The sequence below is a fragment of the Canis lupus genome, chromosome 21 (genome assembly GCF_048164855.1).
Source record: "Canis lupus baileyi chromosome 21, mCanLup2.hap1, whole genome shotgun sequence".
In the NCBI taxonomy this organism is placed as follows: domain Eukaryota; kingdom Metazoa; phylum Chordata; class Mammalia; order Carnivora; family Canidae; genus Canis; species Canis lupus.
The window spans coordinates 20,217,298-20,230,913 of NC_132858.1; the positions used below are offsets into that span (position 1 = coordinate 20,217,298).

Genomic DNA, 13,616 nt, shown 5'->3' on the forward strand with positions numbered 1-13,616 from the left:
GGGTCTCCAGGATCACGCCCTGAGCCTAAGGCAGACGCTCAACCACTGAGCCACCCAGGTGTCACAATAAATTAGGTCTTAAAGTACTTTGGATTTTAAATTCTTTCCAAATGTCCTAAAATCAATTATAAATATAGTCTAACCACAGTTCACCCTGATAACTTATGTTGGTTGGGTACAAAAAAAGTGGAATTAATAAATTACATTTCAAGGCTTCCTAAGAGCCTGAGTCTCAAGTACTTCTTTTAATGGTTTCTAATATGGTAAAGTTGTTTTCTCAATATTTTGTTTTATTTTATTTTATTTCATCTCATTTTAAATTTTTATTTAAAGACTTATTTAAGAGAGAGAGAGAGAGCACACACACAAACAGGGGGAGTAGCAGAGGGAGAGAGAGAATCCTAAGCAGGCCCCATGCCCAGCACAGAGCCCAACATGTGGCTCCACCCTAAGACCCTGAGATCATGATCCTACTTGAAATCAAGAGTCTGATGTTCAACCAACTGAGCCACCCAAGCTCTTGTTTTTTCAGTATTTTAATATCTTGATCTGTCTTGATATAGCCCTTGTAACAATGACCTTTTCAACATAAGGGAAGACTTAAATATGCATCAGTTAGAGGGAAAGTTCTACTCACAGGGTGAAAAAAATTAAAGTAACAAAGAGGGGTGGAGAGTACCAGGTAACCCCTGCAAGTTTGATTAGGTTTTTGGAAGTGGCTCCCAAAACATGAGTAACTATATCCATTTACAAGTATATAATAAGGGCGTCTGGGTGTCTCAGTTGGTAGGACATGTGACTCTTGATCTTGGGGTTGTGCTTTCAAGCCCCACAATGAATATAGAGATTCCTTAAAAATAAAATCTTCAAGGGTGCCTGGGTGGCTCAGTCAGTTAAGTCTCCAACTCTTTTTTTTTTTTTTTTAAGATTTTATTTATTTATTCATGAGACACAGAGAGAGAGAGGCAGAGACATAGGCAGAGGGAGAAGCAGGCAAGGGGCCTGATGCAGGACTTGACCCCAGGATCCTGGGATCATGACCTGAGCTGAAGGCAGACACTTAACCAGGGAGCCACACAGGCATCCTTCCAATTCTTGATCTTAGTCTAAGTCTTGATCTCAGGGTTGTGAGTTCAAGCCCCACATTGGGCTCCATGTTGGGGGTGGAGCCCACTTGAAAAAATAATTACATAAGGGGCATCTGGTTGGGTCAGTCAGTTAAGCCTCTGCCTTTGGCCCAGGACATGATCCTGAAGTCCAGGAATAGTGCCCTGCATCTGGCTCCCTACTCAGCAGGGAGTCTGCTTCTCCCTCTGCTCCTATCCCCCACCTCACTCGTTTTCTCTCTCTCACACTCACTCTCTCTCAAATAAAAAAAAAAAAATCTAATAGATAAATAAATTAAAACCTTTTTTGAAAAGCATATAATACGTTCCAAATGCAAATTGAAAATACTTTGTTGGGATGCCTGGGTGGCTCAGCAGTTGAGCGTCTGCCTTTTAGCTCAGGGCGTGATCCCAGAGTCCTGGGATCAAGTCCCACACTGGGCTCCCCACAGGGAGCCTGCTTCTCCCTCTGCCTATATCTCTGCCTCTCTCTGTGTCTCTCTGAATAAATAAATAAAAATCTTTAAAAAAAAAAGAAAATGCTTTGTTTTCCATTTTCACTATGGCTATAATATACTATTGCTTTTGTATAACCTAAACTATTGAAGGACGGTGTGCATTACATGATTACACACTAAAAAGAATATCTTTCCATTGCTGTTTCCTCCCTGCCTCCAGTTCTGCCCAATTTTATACCCTTCCAAAATTGTACTTTCCTTTCAGTCTGGAGAACAATTTTCAAACATTGTGACTGATTTGCTTTATCAAGTGATGTATGTTGCATTTAAAAGGTAAATATCTAATTAATTTAATTTTTATAAGATATTATTTGTTTATTTGAGAGAGAGAGCACTAGAGAGAGAGGAAGCACGAGTTGGGGGGAGAGAGAGGGAGAAGCAGGCTCCCTGCTGAGTAGGGAGCCCAATGTGGGGTTCGATCCCAGGACCCCAGGGTGACGACCCAAACTGAATGCAGACACCTAACCGACTAAGCCACCCAGGTGCCCCTCTAGTTGACTAATTTAATTTGACAAATTGACCTTTAATGGATTCCATCAGAAGTTCTCAGTCTTTATTCTACCCCTATACATGACCAGTAATGATCTCATGAGCCACATATTCACAGGATTGTGTGTGTTTCTTGCATATTAGCTGCAATCCAAAGTTTGGGGTAATTCTTCAGAAACAATTTCTGCTCTTTTTCTCAAAATCAGGTATGTGTTTACGATTAAGAATGAAGTTACAAGAATAAGCTTGAAGCCTCTAATTTATAGGGAAATATTCACAATATCAATGCTTTACCTAAATAACAATGTTCTTGCAACATATAGTCCCAAGTGACTATAAATTGTCTTATGGAGCAAATCCATTGACCTCCTGGAGGGTATTATCAGTGCAGGAGTACAATTCCTGAGCAATGACATATGTTCTCACAAGTCAGACACAACACTCCCTTGGAATATCTAAGTTGGAATAGGCCCATGGCTGGGGCTAGTCCTTTCCACGCAATGAAATAAGGTAATAACACTGGTGACTCTAAATGTTACTCTTCCTGCTTTCCTTCCCACTCTTTTGGGTCAGTTTCCTCAGTAATTATTACAAGTAAGTTTACCTACGACTCCTATCCATGGGCTGAAACCTTTACTAAAAATGCTTGTAAGGCAATATTCAAAATATAAGAGAGAAGTTATCAGAAGAAACTGGAGTTCTGTCTGTGACTTTAGACAGAAAGAGGAGTAGAATATACAGACTTTGGCATGGGATCCACTCTTGTTTGCTTGTTTATTAAAGATTATATTTATTTATCCAACAGAGAGGGTGGGGGGCATAAGCAAGGGGAGTAGCAGGCAGACGGAGAGGGAAAAGCAGACTCCTCACCAAGCAGGTAGCCCGATGTGGGGCTCAAATCTCAGGACCCTGGGGAATAGTGACCTGAACCAAAGGCAGATGCTCAACTGACTGAGTCACCCAAGCACCCCAACCCTTGTGTTTTTAAAAATACTTTATTTACACAGTTCACCTCTGACTAGAAAATTCTCCTATTGGTCACTGTATCCCATGTGACTTTGTGTGCAAAGATTATCCTTTTACCACCACCACCACCACCCTCCTTGACAGAAATATTAACAGGAGATAGTTCCTTAGCCAGTCATCTCTGAACACTATTAAGAATCTACAATTGGCTCCAGAGAGCCTCCTCTTTTGGTTTCCTATATTCTTGACCTTTCCATTCTCAATTTCTTCATATTACAAATCTATTATTTAAAAGTTCAGGGCAGCCCCGGTGGCACAGTGGTTTAGCGCCGCCTGCAGCCTGGGGTGTGATCCTGGAGACCCGGGATTAAGATCCTGGAGACACGGAATCAAGTCCCACGTCAGGCTCCCTGCATGGAGCCTGCTTCTCCCTCTGCCTGTGTCTCTGCCTCTCTGTCTGCCTCTCTCTCTGTCTCCGCCTCTGAATAAATAAAAATAAATAAAAAATAAATAAATAAATAAATAATAATAAATAAATAAATAAATAAATAAATAAATAAATAAATAAATAAAAGTTCAGTGAAGCCCTTAGGTACAGATTATATTCTGTAGTTAGTAGTGAAGGTTCAAATACTAGATTATCCTCCTCCAAAGTTATAATTTACCAATTAAACTAAATAAAATGTGAGCTATTTAAAGATCGTCCCATTTACTTCAACTAAAATTTCAATTATTTTAAAAATTATTTCAAATATTTGCTGCCTTTTGGTTTAAAAAAAAAATCAGTCAAGTAAAATTACAGTTTTCTAAGTCTAAGATCCCTCTTTTCACTATACCGAAATATCAATAAAAGTGTTTGTGCAATCCAAATTTTAAGAGTTAAGTGGGTTTAAAAACCAGCATTAGAAAATCAGATACTAGAAATTAGTAATGCATCAGCAACACTTTCATTCTCTCATACTTTCAGGATGAAAGATCCTTGCAGTGTTTAAGCAGTGCCAACCTTCAGGAATCATTTTCTCAGAGTAAATTATCAGTGATATGAATTAGGATCATAATAAATTTCTGTCAAAAGCCCTGAAATGAAGCCTCTACTTGTAAGGTCATTCTTATAATTCACAATTGAAAATATTTAACAGTGTCATCTTGCTATAATATTAAGGTTAATTAAAATACCATTTCCACTCATCTGTACCTGTTAAGCTTGTTAAAATATTATTTTTACAAATTCATATTTGATAATTTCTTACAGCATAGGTTGTAGAGAACCCTTCTGATACTGAAATTTAAAACCAGCATGATGTAAAACCAGACTCTTTGACAAGCAGCTGGGAAGATTTTCCACAAACTCTTTTTAGTTTAATCTGTTTATAATTTATAGTTTAATTTGTTTTTATAGATACCCCCACCCATGAGCATTGAGCATATCTGGTGCAAAGTCCGTAGTTTCTGGAATGGCTGCCATGGAGGTAGTGTGGTTACACAGTCTTAGAGCCTCTGGGTTTGGCTTGCCACTTCCCCAGTCCAGGTGAGAGAGCTCAACAACTTCCCTGGCCAAGTGAGCCAAGTCAACAAGCCATCAGATGCAACAACGTCCTTCTCAAAGATATGTTTTTATGTGTTAACATCCAGAAGTATAAGCCCTGATTTATACTTCCCCACAAACTGTTTTCAAAAGATCTTCTGTAGCAAGGGTCAGCAGCATAGACACCATGGGCTAATTCTGGCCACTACCTGTTTCTGTATGACCTATGGGCTAAAAATAATTTGTACAATTTTAAATGTTAAAAAAAATCAAAAGAATAGTGTTTTGTTACATTAAAATTTAGTGCCCATAAATATTTTCTTGGAAAACAGCTATACTCTTCACTTACATACTTTCAGTGGCTGCTTTTACACTACAGTGAGAGGGTCCTTGCACTGTGCTATATGCAAATGCTTCCTCTGAGCCCAAAATTGACTAGGCCCTCAAGCTCTTTTAAAGGAAATCAGGCATTTCCCTAAATTCACTAATTCCTCAGGGCTCTCTCAAGTACTGGGATTTTATTCTCTCATATCACAATCTCAAAGTGTTGAGAGAGGATGGGAAGATGGGAAAGGTTATTACTGAAAATGTTTTGTTTTGTTTTTTTAAAGATTTTATTTATTTATTCATGAGAGACACAGAGAGAGAGGCAGAGACACAGGCAGAGGGAGGAGAAGCAGGCTCAATGCAAGGAGCTCTATGTGAGATTTGATCTCAGAAATTCAGGATAGGGCTCTGAGCCAAAGGCAGACGCTCAACCGCTGAGCCACCCAGGCATCCCTGTTACTAATGATGTTATTTCAAGATTTCTCCCCAACTCTAAGCAAAGCAACCTGACTCTCAACTGCACCACCTTCCTTCACTCTAGTCATTCTTCATCATTCATGCATAACTTTTGCCACAAAAATCCTAACTCTGTCTGATGCTTAACTATCCGCATGCTATGCACACACCAAGAATCGTAGTGCTCCTGGAGAAATCACACAAATGAGCAAATAAGCACTAGCATTATTCATAGTCACCAAACTCCATGGCCTTTCAATACCAGCTAGTCACTTTTATTTCATTTGTTTGGTCAAATCTCTCTTCTACTTACCATAATGAATATCTCAAACCATCTCTGCTCTCTCTCTCTGCCCTCCCCTTCTCTACTTCCCTGTTTATTTTTGGCAGACGGAATGGCCTTACATCAGACAGAAAATTGAAGCCTCATCTTCCTGCTGCCAAAACTACAAGCTACTACTACTATACTACTACTACTACTACTATATTTCTATATCTATTCTCTCCTTTTCCCTCTAGTTGTAAGGATCCTTTCTCCTATCTAAGGCCAATATTCCACCTATGCTTTCAATTACGTTTGCTCTCAACTTTTTTTTTTTAAGATTTATTTATTTATTCATGAGAGAGAGAGAGAGAGAGAGACAGGAGGAGGGAGAAGCAGGCTTCATGCCGGGAGCCCGACGTGGGACTCGATCCCGGGACTCCAGGATCGCACCCTGGACCAAAGGCAGGCGCTAAACTGCTGAGCCACCCAGGGATCCCCCTGCTCTCAACTTTTAAAGCAGTATATATTATCTATCATTTCTTCTCTTTCATATATATTCAACTATTCCTTCTCAGTGAGATTTTCCCTACCAGCACTTAAACATGCTCAAGTCTGTCATATCTTAGAAATTAAATTAATAATTTCCAAATAAAACTACTTGTTTTTGCTACCAGAGCACTAACCTTATACTGACCTTAAGGAATAAAATCTCTTCACATTTGTAGTAATTCTCTTCATGGCCTACCCAATATTCATTCTTTGCCTCAACCTTGCTGTGTTGATTTTGGTTAGAGGTTCACTTTTACCTCTTTGGACTAAAAGACTACAGTTATCCTAATTGATCTAGGTCAGTCATGGTGGTCCCATGCTTCTCATCAGTTTGGGGTAGACACATAATCTAGCTCTGCCAATGAGACATAAGAAAGGATTTTGGAAAAGGTTTCATCATTCATAGGGAAGAAATAGTCCTTTTCTGCCACTAGCCAAAATTTAGCTGGCTATGCAGCAGCGATCCTGTTACCAACATATGAAAGAACATAAAATCCAGAAAATTAAAAATAACATAACTAGGGGGTGCCTGGCTGGCTCAGTCGGGGGAGCATGTGACTCTTGATCTCAGGGTTATGAGTTCGAGTTCCATGTTGGGTGTAGAGATTATTTAAATAACTAAAACTTAAAAAAATGTAACTGGTCCTATCATACTATGCTTAAAACTGTCCTACTTCTGAATTTCTTGCTTCCTTTTTGCATAAGTCTGTTTAAATCAGCATTCTCTATTATTTGCAGGTAATGTCATCCTAACTAACAGAAAAAAATTGCTGGGCAGGGGGCAGGAACACTGGTTTTAACTAACTCAATAGTAACACTGTTTCAATTCAATGAGTATTTGTACAGCAAATAGATTACAACAGTATTCACTACACAAACCTAAGAAGCAAATCATTTAATTAAGAACCTAGAGGGATCCCTGGGTGGCGCAGCGGTTTGGCGCCTGCCTTTGGCCCAGGGCGCGATCCTGGAGACCCGGGATCGAATCCCACGTCAGGCTCCTGGTGCATGGAGCCTGCTTCTCCCTCTGCCTGTGTCTCTGCCTCTCTCTCTCTCTCTCTCTGTGACTATCATAAATAAATAAAATTAAAAAAAAAAAAAGAACCTAGAGAAGAATTTTAAAAGAAATTTAGGAAGCTGAAAACTGAAAATTAATGGATTATTATGGAATTAATTCATTGGATTACGAAAAATATTCCACCTTTGGCAATTGTACTTGTTGGGTAGAAGAGAGTACAAGTTATCATGAATATTTTGAGAAAGCGCATCTACTTTTTTACAAATGGTTTTTGCTAACTCAAAGACTATTAAATACATTGTGAATTTCCAAAGAATTAAAATGTAATAAAATGTACTGAGCATAATTCTCTGCTAAGACCAACATTTTATAATGACAATAAAACTACGATCACTATTTCAACCTGAAGATGCCAGGGGATTGGGATGAATTTGTTCCCTCTTATTAAGCAGCTTAAAGGTACTTTTCTGAATAAATCCTGGAAATAAAGTTACTGGCCTGTTATTTGTCTTTTTCTCATAAAAGTGGGTGATAGAATGCATGCCAGATCTAGTTATTTGCTCTCACTAATAATGAACATCACTATGATTTGTAAAAGCAATTATTTCTGGTGAATTTGAAATGTAGGTGTTCTGGCATTTTATTATTAAAATGTGAATGAGAAGTAGATAACCAGATGAGATTTTTCCAAGTAATCTATTAATACATACTTAGATATTCTATCCTTAATTTAGCTCTTAAAATAATTAAATAGCCCAGGTTACTTTAAAATGTTTATAATGCTAATCATACTGTTATTTGCTTTTTAAAACTATTATTCTGATGTACAATACATGAAATAAGCTGTACCTATTTTAAGTGTACAGTTTAATGAAGGTAGAAAAAAATTATCTGTGTAACCATCACTACAATCAAGATATAGAATATATCCTTTCCTTTGCACAATTCCTCATGTTCCTGCAATCACAGTTCAGTACTTGGCCACAGGAAACCAATGATTCCTGTCTGTCACGAGAGCAGTTTTGTCTGTTTGGCAATTTCACCTAAATGGAATCATATAGCAAGTATTATTTTGTACCTAGCTTCTTTCATTTACCGCAATATCTGTTCCATTTTATTGCTGGTATGGATATGGCACAATGTGTTTATCCACTCGTTTTTTAAGGATTATAAATCTATAGTCTTATTAAGTCCAAAACTAACAATATGGTGTTAAGTTTACATTTAAATAAAGTTTTCACAGGAACCTAACACGTGCCTAAAAAGATTTTATGGTGGAGTTCAATTTGTTTTGGGTTTTTAAAAAGATTTTATTTATTTATTCATGAGAGACACAGAGACAGAGACAGAGAGAGAGAGGCAGAGACACAGGCAGTGGGAGAAGCAGGCTTCCTGCTAGGAGCCTGATGTGGGACTTGATCCCAGATTCCAGGATCAGACCCTGAGCCCAAGGCAGACGCTCAACTGCTGAGCCACTCAGTGTCCCCACAGTGGAGTTCTAGATGGACCTAGATGATGTCAAGAATAGATGGATCTCATGATTCAAAACAGCATTTTGGGTAACAGTTAATTCTCAGGATTAAAAAAAATTGTTTTGTGTTTTATTTTTTTTTAATTTAAATTTTTATTTATTTATGATAGTCACACAGAGAGAGAGAGAGAGAGAGAGGCAGAGACACAGGCAGAGGGAGAAGCAGGCTCCATGCACCGGGAGCCCGACGTGGGATTCGATCCCGGGTCTCCAGGATCGCGCCCTGGGCCAAAGGCAGGCGCCAAACCGCTGCGCCACCCAGGGTTCCCTGTTTTGTGTTTTAAAGTGAACCACTGCCCCAGTATGAAAGTTTAATCTCCTAAAACCAGGGCTTTTGAAATCATTCAACTCTGGAAGTGATCCAATGAACTTGTACTGTCAGTGACTGAACCCTGCCACCAATGATTTCAGAGTTCAAAGTTCAAATAACAGGCTTCAAGAGTTTTCCACCCTAAGAGCAGAGTTCCTACTCTTTCCCTACTTTCCCATCTTCTATACAACTCTTTTTCCCTCTCCAAATACCCCAGCCAGTGGCTTGGGGGGACAAGCTGATGTTTAAAACTTCATTACTTGGAAAAAGGTCTTTTTTTTTTTTATCAATTTAAGGAATTAGCACCTCTAAGACAGAACCATCTGCTTATATATATGCTCCAATAAGAATCTCCTTCTTGGGATCCCTGGGTGGTGCAGTGGTTTAGTGGCTGCCTTTGGCCCAGGGCGTGATCCTGGAGACCCAGGATTGAATCCCACGTCGGGCTCCTGGTGTATGGAGCCTGCTTCTCCCTCTGCCTGTGTCTCTGCCTCTCTCTCTCTCTCTCTGTGTGACTATCATAAATAAATAAAAATTAAAAAAAAAATCTCCTTCTTCAACCAGTTTCTATCCCCAAAATGGCAACTTTGGTAACTTATTAACTGGCTTAGTTCTTTGTTGGGAACAACATTAAGCTCAGGCAGGGGACACTTGGGCTTATAAATTTCAGGCATTCACAGCTTTTAAACAGTCTTTCACAGTCCTCATTTAGCTTGCCAATGACTTTTTTGAAAAGATAAAATATTCTGGACACAGAACCAAATCGTCAATAGTTTACTCTTTCCATTGTTTCACCATTTCCCCAATTAGGCACCAAATTTTAACAAGAATGATCCTACCCATCTCTATTCCCTCCCACCCCCATCCTTCCCACTCCCAAATAATACACCAGTAGTAGCCAAAAACTACACACATGCTACATTGTGAAAATGCAAAGTTAACACTATTGGAAAGAAGGCTCTGGGTTGTGCAGATGTGCTTTGAAAATCTACTGTATCTCCTGTTCTCCCACACACCCATCTGTAAATTTTGTCTTTCATGGAAGGCCCTTTGCCTTTCTCCGCAAAGTACAGAATGGGCTGTCTTGCAACACTTCTCTTTCTTCCCCTTCAATGGGATGGGTGTGCAAACTACACAGCATGGAAACGCTTTAAAGCACTTGGGCTGCTGTAGAGCCCAGAAATGGTACTGACTCTTCAAAAGACATCTTAAACCACCTCTGTGGTGTCAAGACAAGTAGAACTCCTTCTCTCCCCACGTGAAACCCACAGTCAGGGCAGCCCAGGTGGCTGAGCTTTTTAGCGCCACCTTCAGCCTAGGTCATTATCCTGGAGCCCCGGGATCGAGTCCCACGTCAGGCTCCCTGCATGGAGCCTGCTTCTCCCTCTGCCTGTGTCTCTGCCTCTCTCTCTCTCTCTCTCTCCCTCTCTGTCTCTCATGAATAAATAAATAAATAAATCTAAGAAGAAGAAAGAAAGAAAGAAAGAAAGAAAGAAAGAAAGAAAGAAAGAAAAGAAAGAAAGAAGAAAGGAAGGGAGGGAGGGAGGGAGGGAGGGAGGGAGGGAGGAAGGAAGGAAGGAAGGAAGGAAGGAAGGAAGGAAGGAAGGAGAAAGAAAAAAAGAAAGAGAAAGAAGAAAGAAAGAAAGAAAGAAAGAAAGAAAGAAAGAAAGAAAGAAAGAAAGAAGAAAGAAAGAAAGAAGAAAGAAAGAAAGGAAAGAAGGAAGGAAGGAAGGAAGGAAGGAAGGAAGGAAGGAAGGAAAGAAAGAAAGAAAGAAAGAAAGAAAGAAAGAAAGAAAGAAAGAAAGAAAGAAAGAAAGAAACCAACCACAGTCAGATGTGACAGGAGAGTAAATTCTTGTCATCTTTTTTGTCATCATCCTCCAAGGGGTAACAATACCATGTTAGTGTTTCCTCATAGAAGTACATGACCACCTGTGGGCACTTGACATTGGCTTCTGTGTCAAGGACTAGGTCAGGCTCATCAGAGTTTTTCCATTTCATCAGGGACATGAGTTATCCACTGGAATCTATAGTATCAATAATCCTCTCTGGCTTCAAACCCCGGGCAAAGCCTCTGGCTTTTCTGATTCTTCTTCTGCTTTGGTTTGCTCTCCACTCCCCTATCTTCAGAACCAGATTCAGCTTTGTGCTTACCTCACTGATTATCTGTCTCATGTGCTGTTTTCTGTGATGAGATCAGGGCAATCCAGGTTCTCTTCGGACTCCCACATGTTAACCTCACCTCAGAACCCCTTCCACTGCAGGAGGTATTCCACTTTGCCCTTTACCATTTGACGGTCAAGCAGTTTTTCCACCCCGTATCCAAACAAAAAACAAAAGAGCACCTCATCTAGCATCTCCTCCACTTTCTTCTTGTTTTGGGTCATCCCCCTAGTGCCCACCAGCTTTCTAGTCTAAACGGTGACACTCCTCAGAGCAGTACCCAAGAGCCAGAGAGGAATCAGAGCCTTGCTACTGGCGCATTGATTCTAGTGGTCAGGGAGAGTGGTACCCAGAAAAGCAACAAGCCTGTGGCTACAAGTCAAGGCCCTCACTGAAGCAGCATACCACAGGCCCTGGCCAGCTGCCCTGAACTCAGTTAACAAGAGTATCCACTCACTTGTTGATGGGACTTTTCAGTAGTTTCTAGTCAGGCCTATTATGAATAAAGCCACTCTGAACATTCACCCAGAAGTCTTTGTGTTAACATATATTATTTCTCTTGGGTAAATATCCAGAAAGGGGATTGCTAGATTGTGTGGTAAATGTATATGTAACTTTATAAGAACTGCCAAAGTAGTTTGCAAAGTAGCTGTATCATTTTGCATTCTCGTCTGCTATTAGGTGAGACTTCCAGTTATTCCAGATATTCTCCAACACTTAGTATTGCCAGTCTTTTTAATTTTGGCCATTCTGATGTGTGCATAGTGGTAACTAAGTATAGTTTTAATTTGCATTTCCTTGATGACTAATGTTGAATGTCTTTTCAAGTTCTTAAGGTTGATGTCTATTTTCTTTTTAGTAAAGTGTCTATTTTTTATTGTGTTGTCTTCTGTTATCAGAGATCTTGATATAATATGAACACAAGTTTGTTTGTTTGTTTTTGTCAGGTATGTGCTTTCTGAATATTTTCTCCTAATCTGTGGCTAGACTTTTCATTTTATTAATTTTGTCTTTTGAAGAGCATATTTGTTTTTTTTTTGTTTGTTTGGATAAGGTACATTTCATCTTTCTTTAAAATTTTTTAGTTCATATTTTTTAAGCCATCTAAGAAATCTGTGCCTACCCCAAAATTGTAAGGATTTTCTCCTAGCACTGATAAGATTTAATTTTTACATTTAGATCTCTGATAAACTTCAAATGAAATTGTGTGATGGTATGAGGTAGGGATCAAGATAATTTTTAGCACAGATATCTAATTTTCAGCAATATTTGTCAAAATGACTATCATTTCCCCATTGGACTTCAAGAATAACTTGCCCCAATATGTGTGGGTCTATTTCCAAACTCCTTATATTTCCTTCCATTGCTCTTCTTTTTTAAAAAATATTTTATTTATTTATTCATGGGAGATAGAGAGAGATAGAGAGGCAGAGACACAGGCAGAGGTAGAAGCAGGCTCCATGCAGGGAGCCCGATGTGGGACGCAATCCTGGGTCTCCAGGGTCACACCCTGGGCCAAAAGCAGCGCTAAACCACTGAGCTACCCGGGCTGCCCTCCATTGCTCTTTCTGTGTATCCTCATGCCAGTACCATTATATCTTGATTACTTTATACTAAATGCTAAAGTCAGGTAGTGCAAGTCCTCCAAATTTGGCTATTTGAATTTCTTTGCATTTCCTGACCTTTCATTGAGCTTCCTGGACTTACAGGTTAACATTTTTCAGGAACTCAGAAAAACTTCTGGCCATCATTTCTTCAAATATATTCTCCCTCTCCTCAAACTTTCTAGGGCTCCAATTGTATATCTATGAGACTGCTTGATATTAACTCACATGTTACTGACACTCTGTCCTTTTCTCAGCCTTTCTTTTTTGCTTCTCTATACTTCAATTTGGATAGTTTTTATTGCCCTGTCTTAAAATTCACTAGTATTTTGTTCTCTAATGACTAATCTGCTATTAAACCTATCTGGTGTTTTGTTTATTTTTCCATTTAAGATACTGTATTTTTTAGATCTAGAACTTCCATTGGTTCTATTTTTAGTTTCCATTTCTCTTCATATAATATTCATGTTTTTCTTTAATTCCTTTCATATTTATAATAGCTTTTGAAACGTCTTTTAGCGGGGTTCCTGTGTGGCTTAGTTGGCTGAGCATCTGCCTTCTGCTCAGGTCATGGTCCCTAGGTCCTGGCGTCCTAGGGTCAAGCCCTGGGTTGGGCTCCTTGCTTAGCGAGGAGTCTGCTTCTCCCTCTCCCTTTGCCCCTCTTCTCTGCTCTTGTGCACATGTGCTCTCTCTCAAATAAATAAATAAAATCTTTCTTAAAAAATATTTCTACTGTTAACTATGGCAGGGAGGAGGGTGTCCTGTTTCTACTGATTTACTTTTCTCCTG

At 39.4% G+C, this 13,616-nt stretch overlaps 1 protein-coding gene and 1 pseudogene across 23 annotated transcripts in view; both read right to left on the bottom strand.

Moving 5' to 3' along the window:
- Positions 1-13,616, bottom strand: part of DCDC1 (doublecortin domain containing 1) — a 490,046-nt gene that overhangs the window by 411,595 nt on the left and 64,835 nt on the right. The window lies entirely within an intron of this gene.
- LOC140613565 (chromobox protein homolog 1 pseudogene) lies at positions 10,891-11,447 on the bottom strand (annotated as a pseudogene).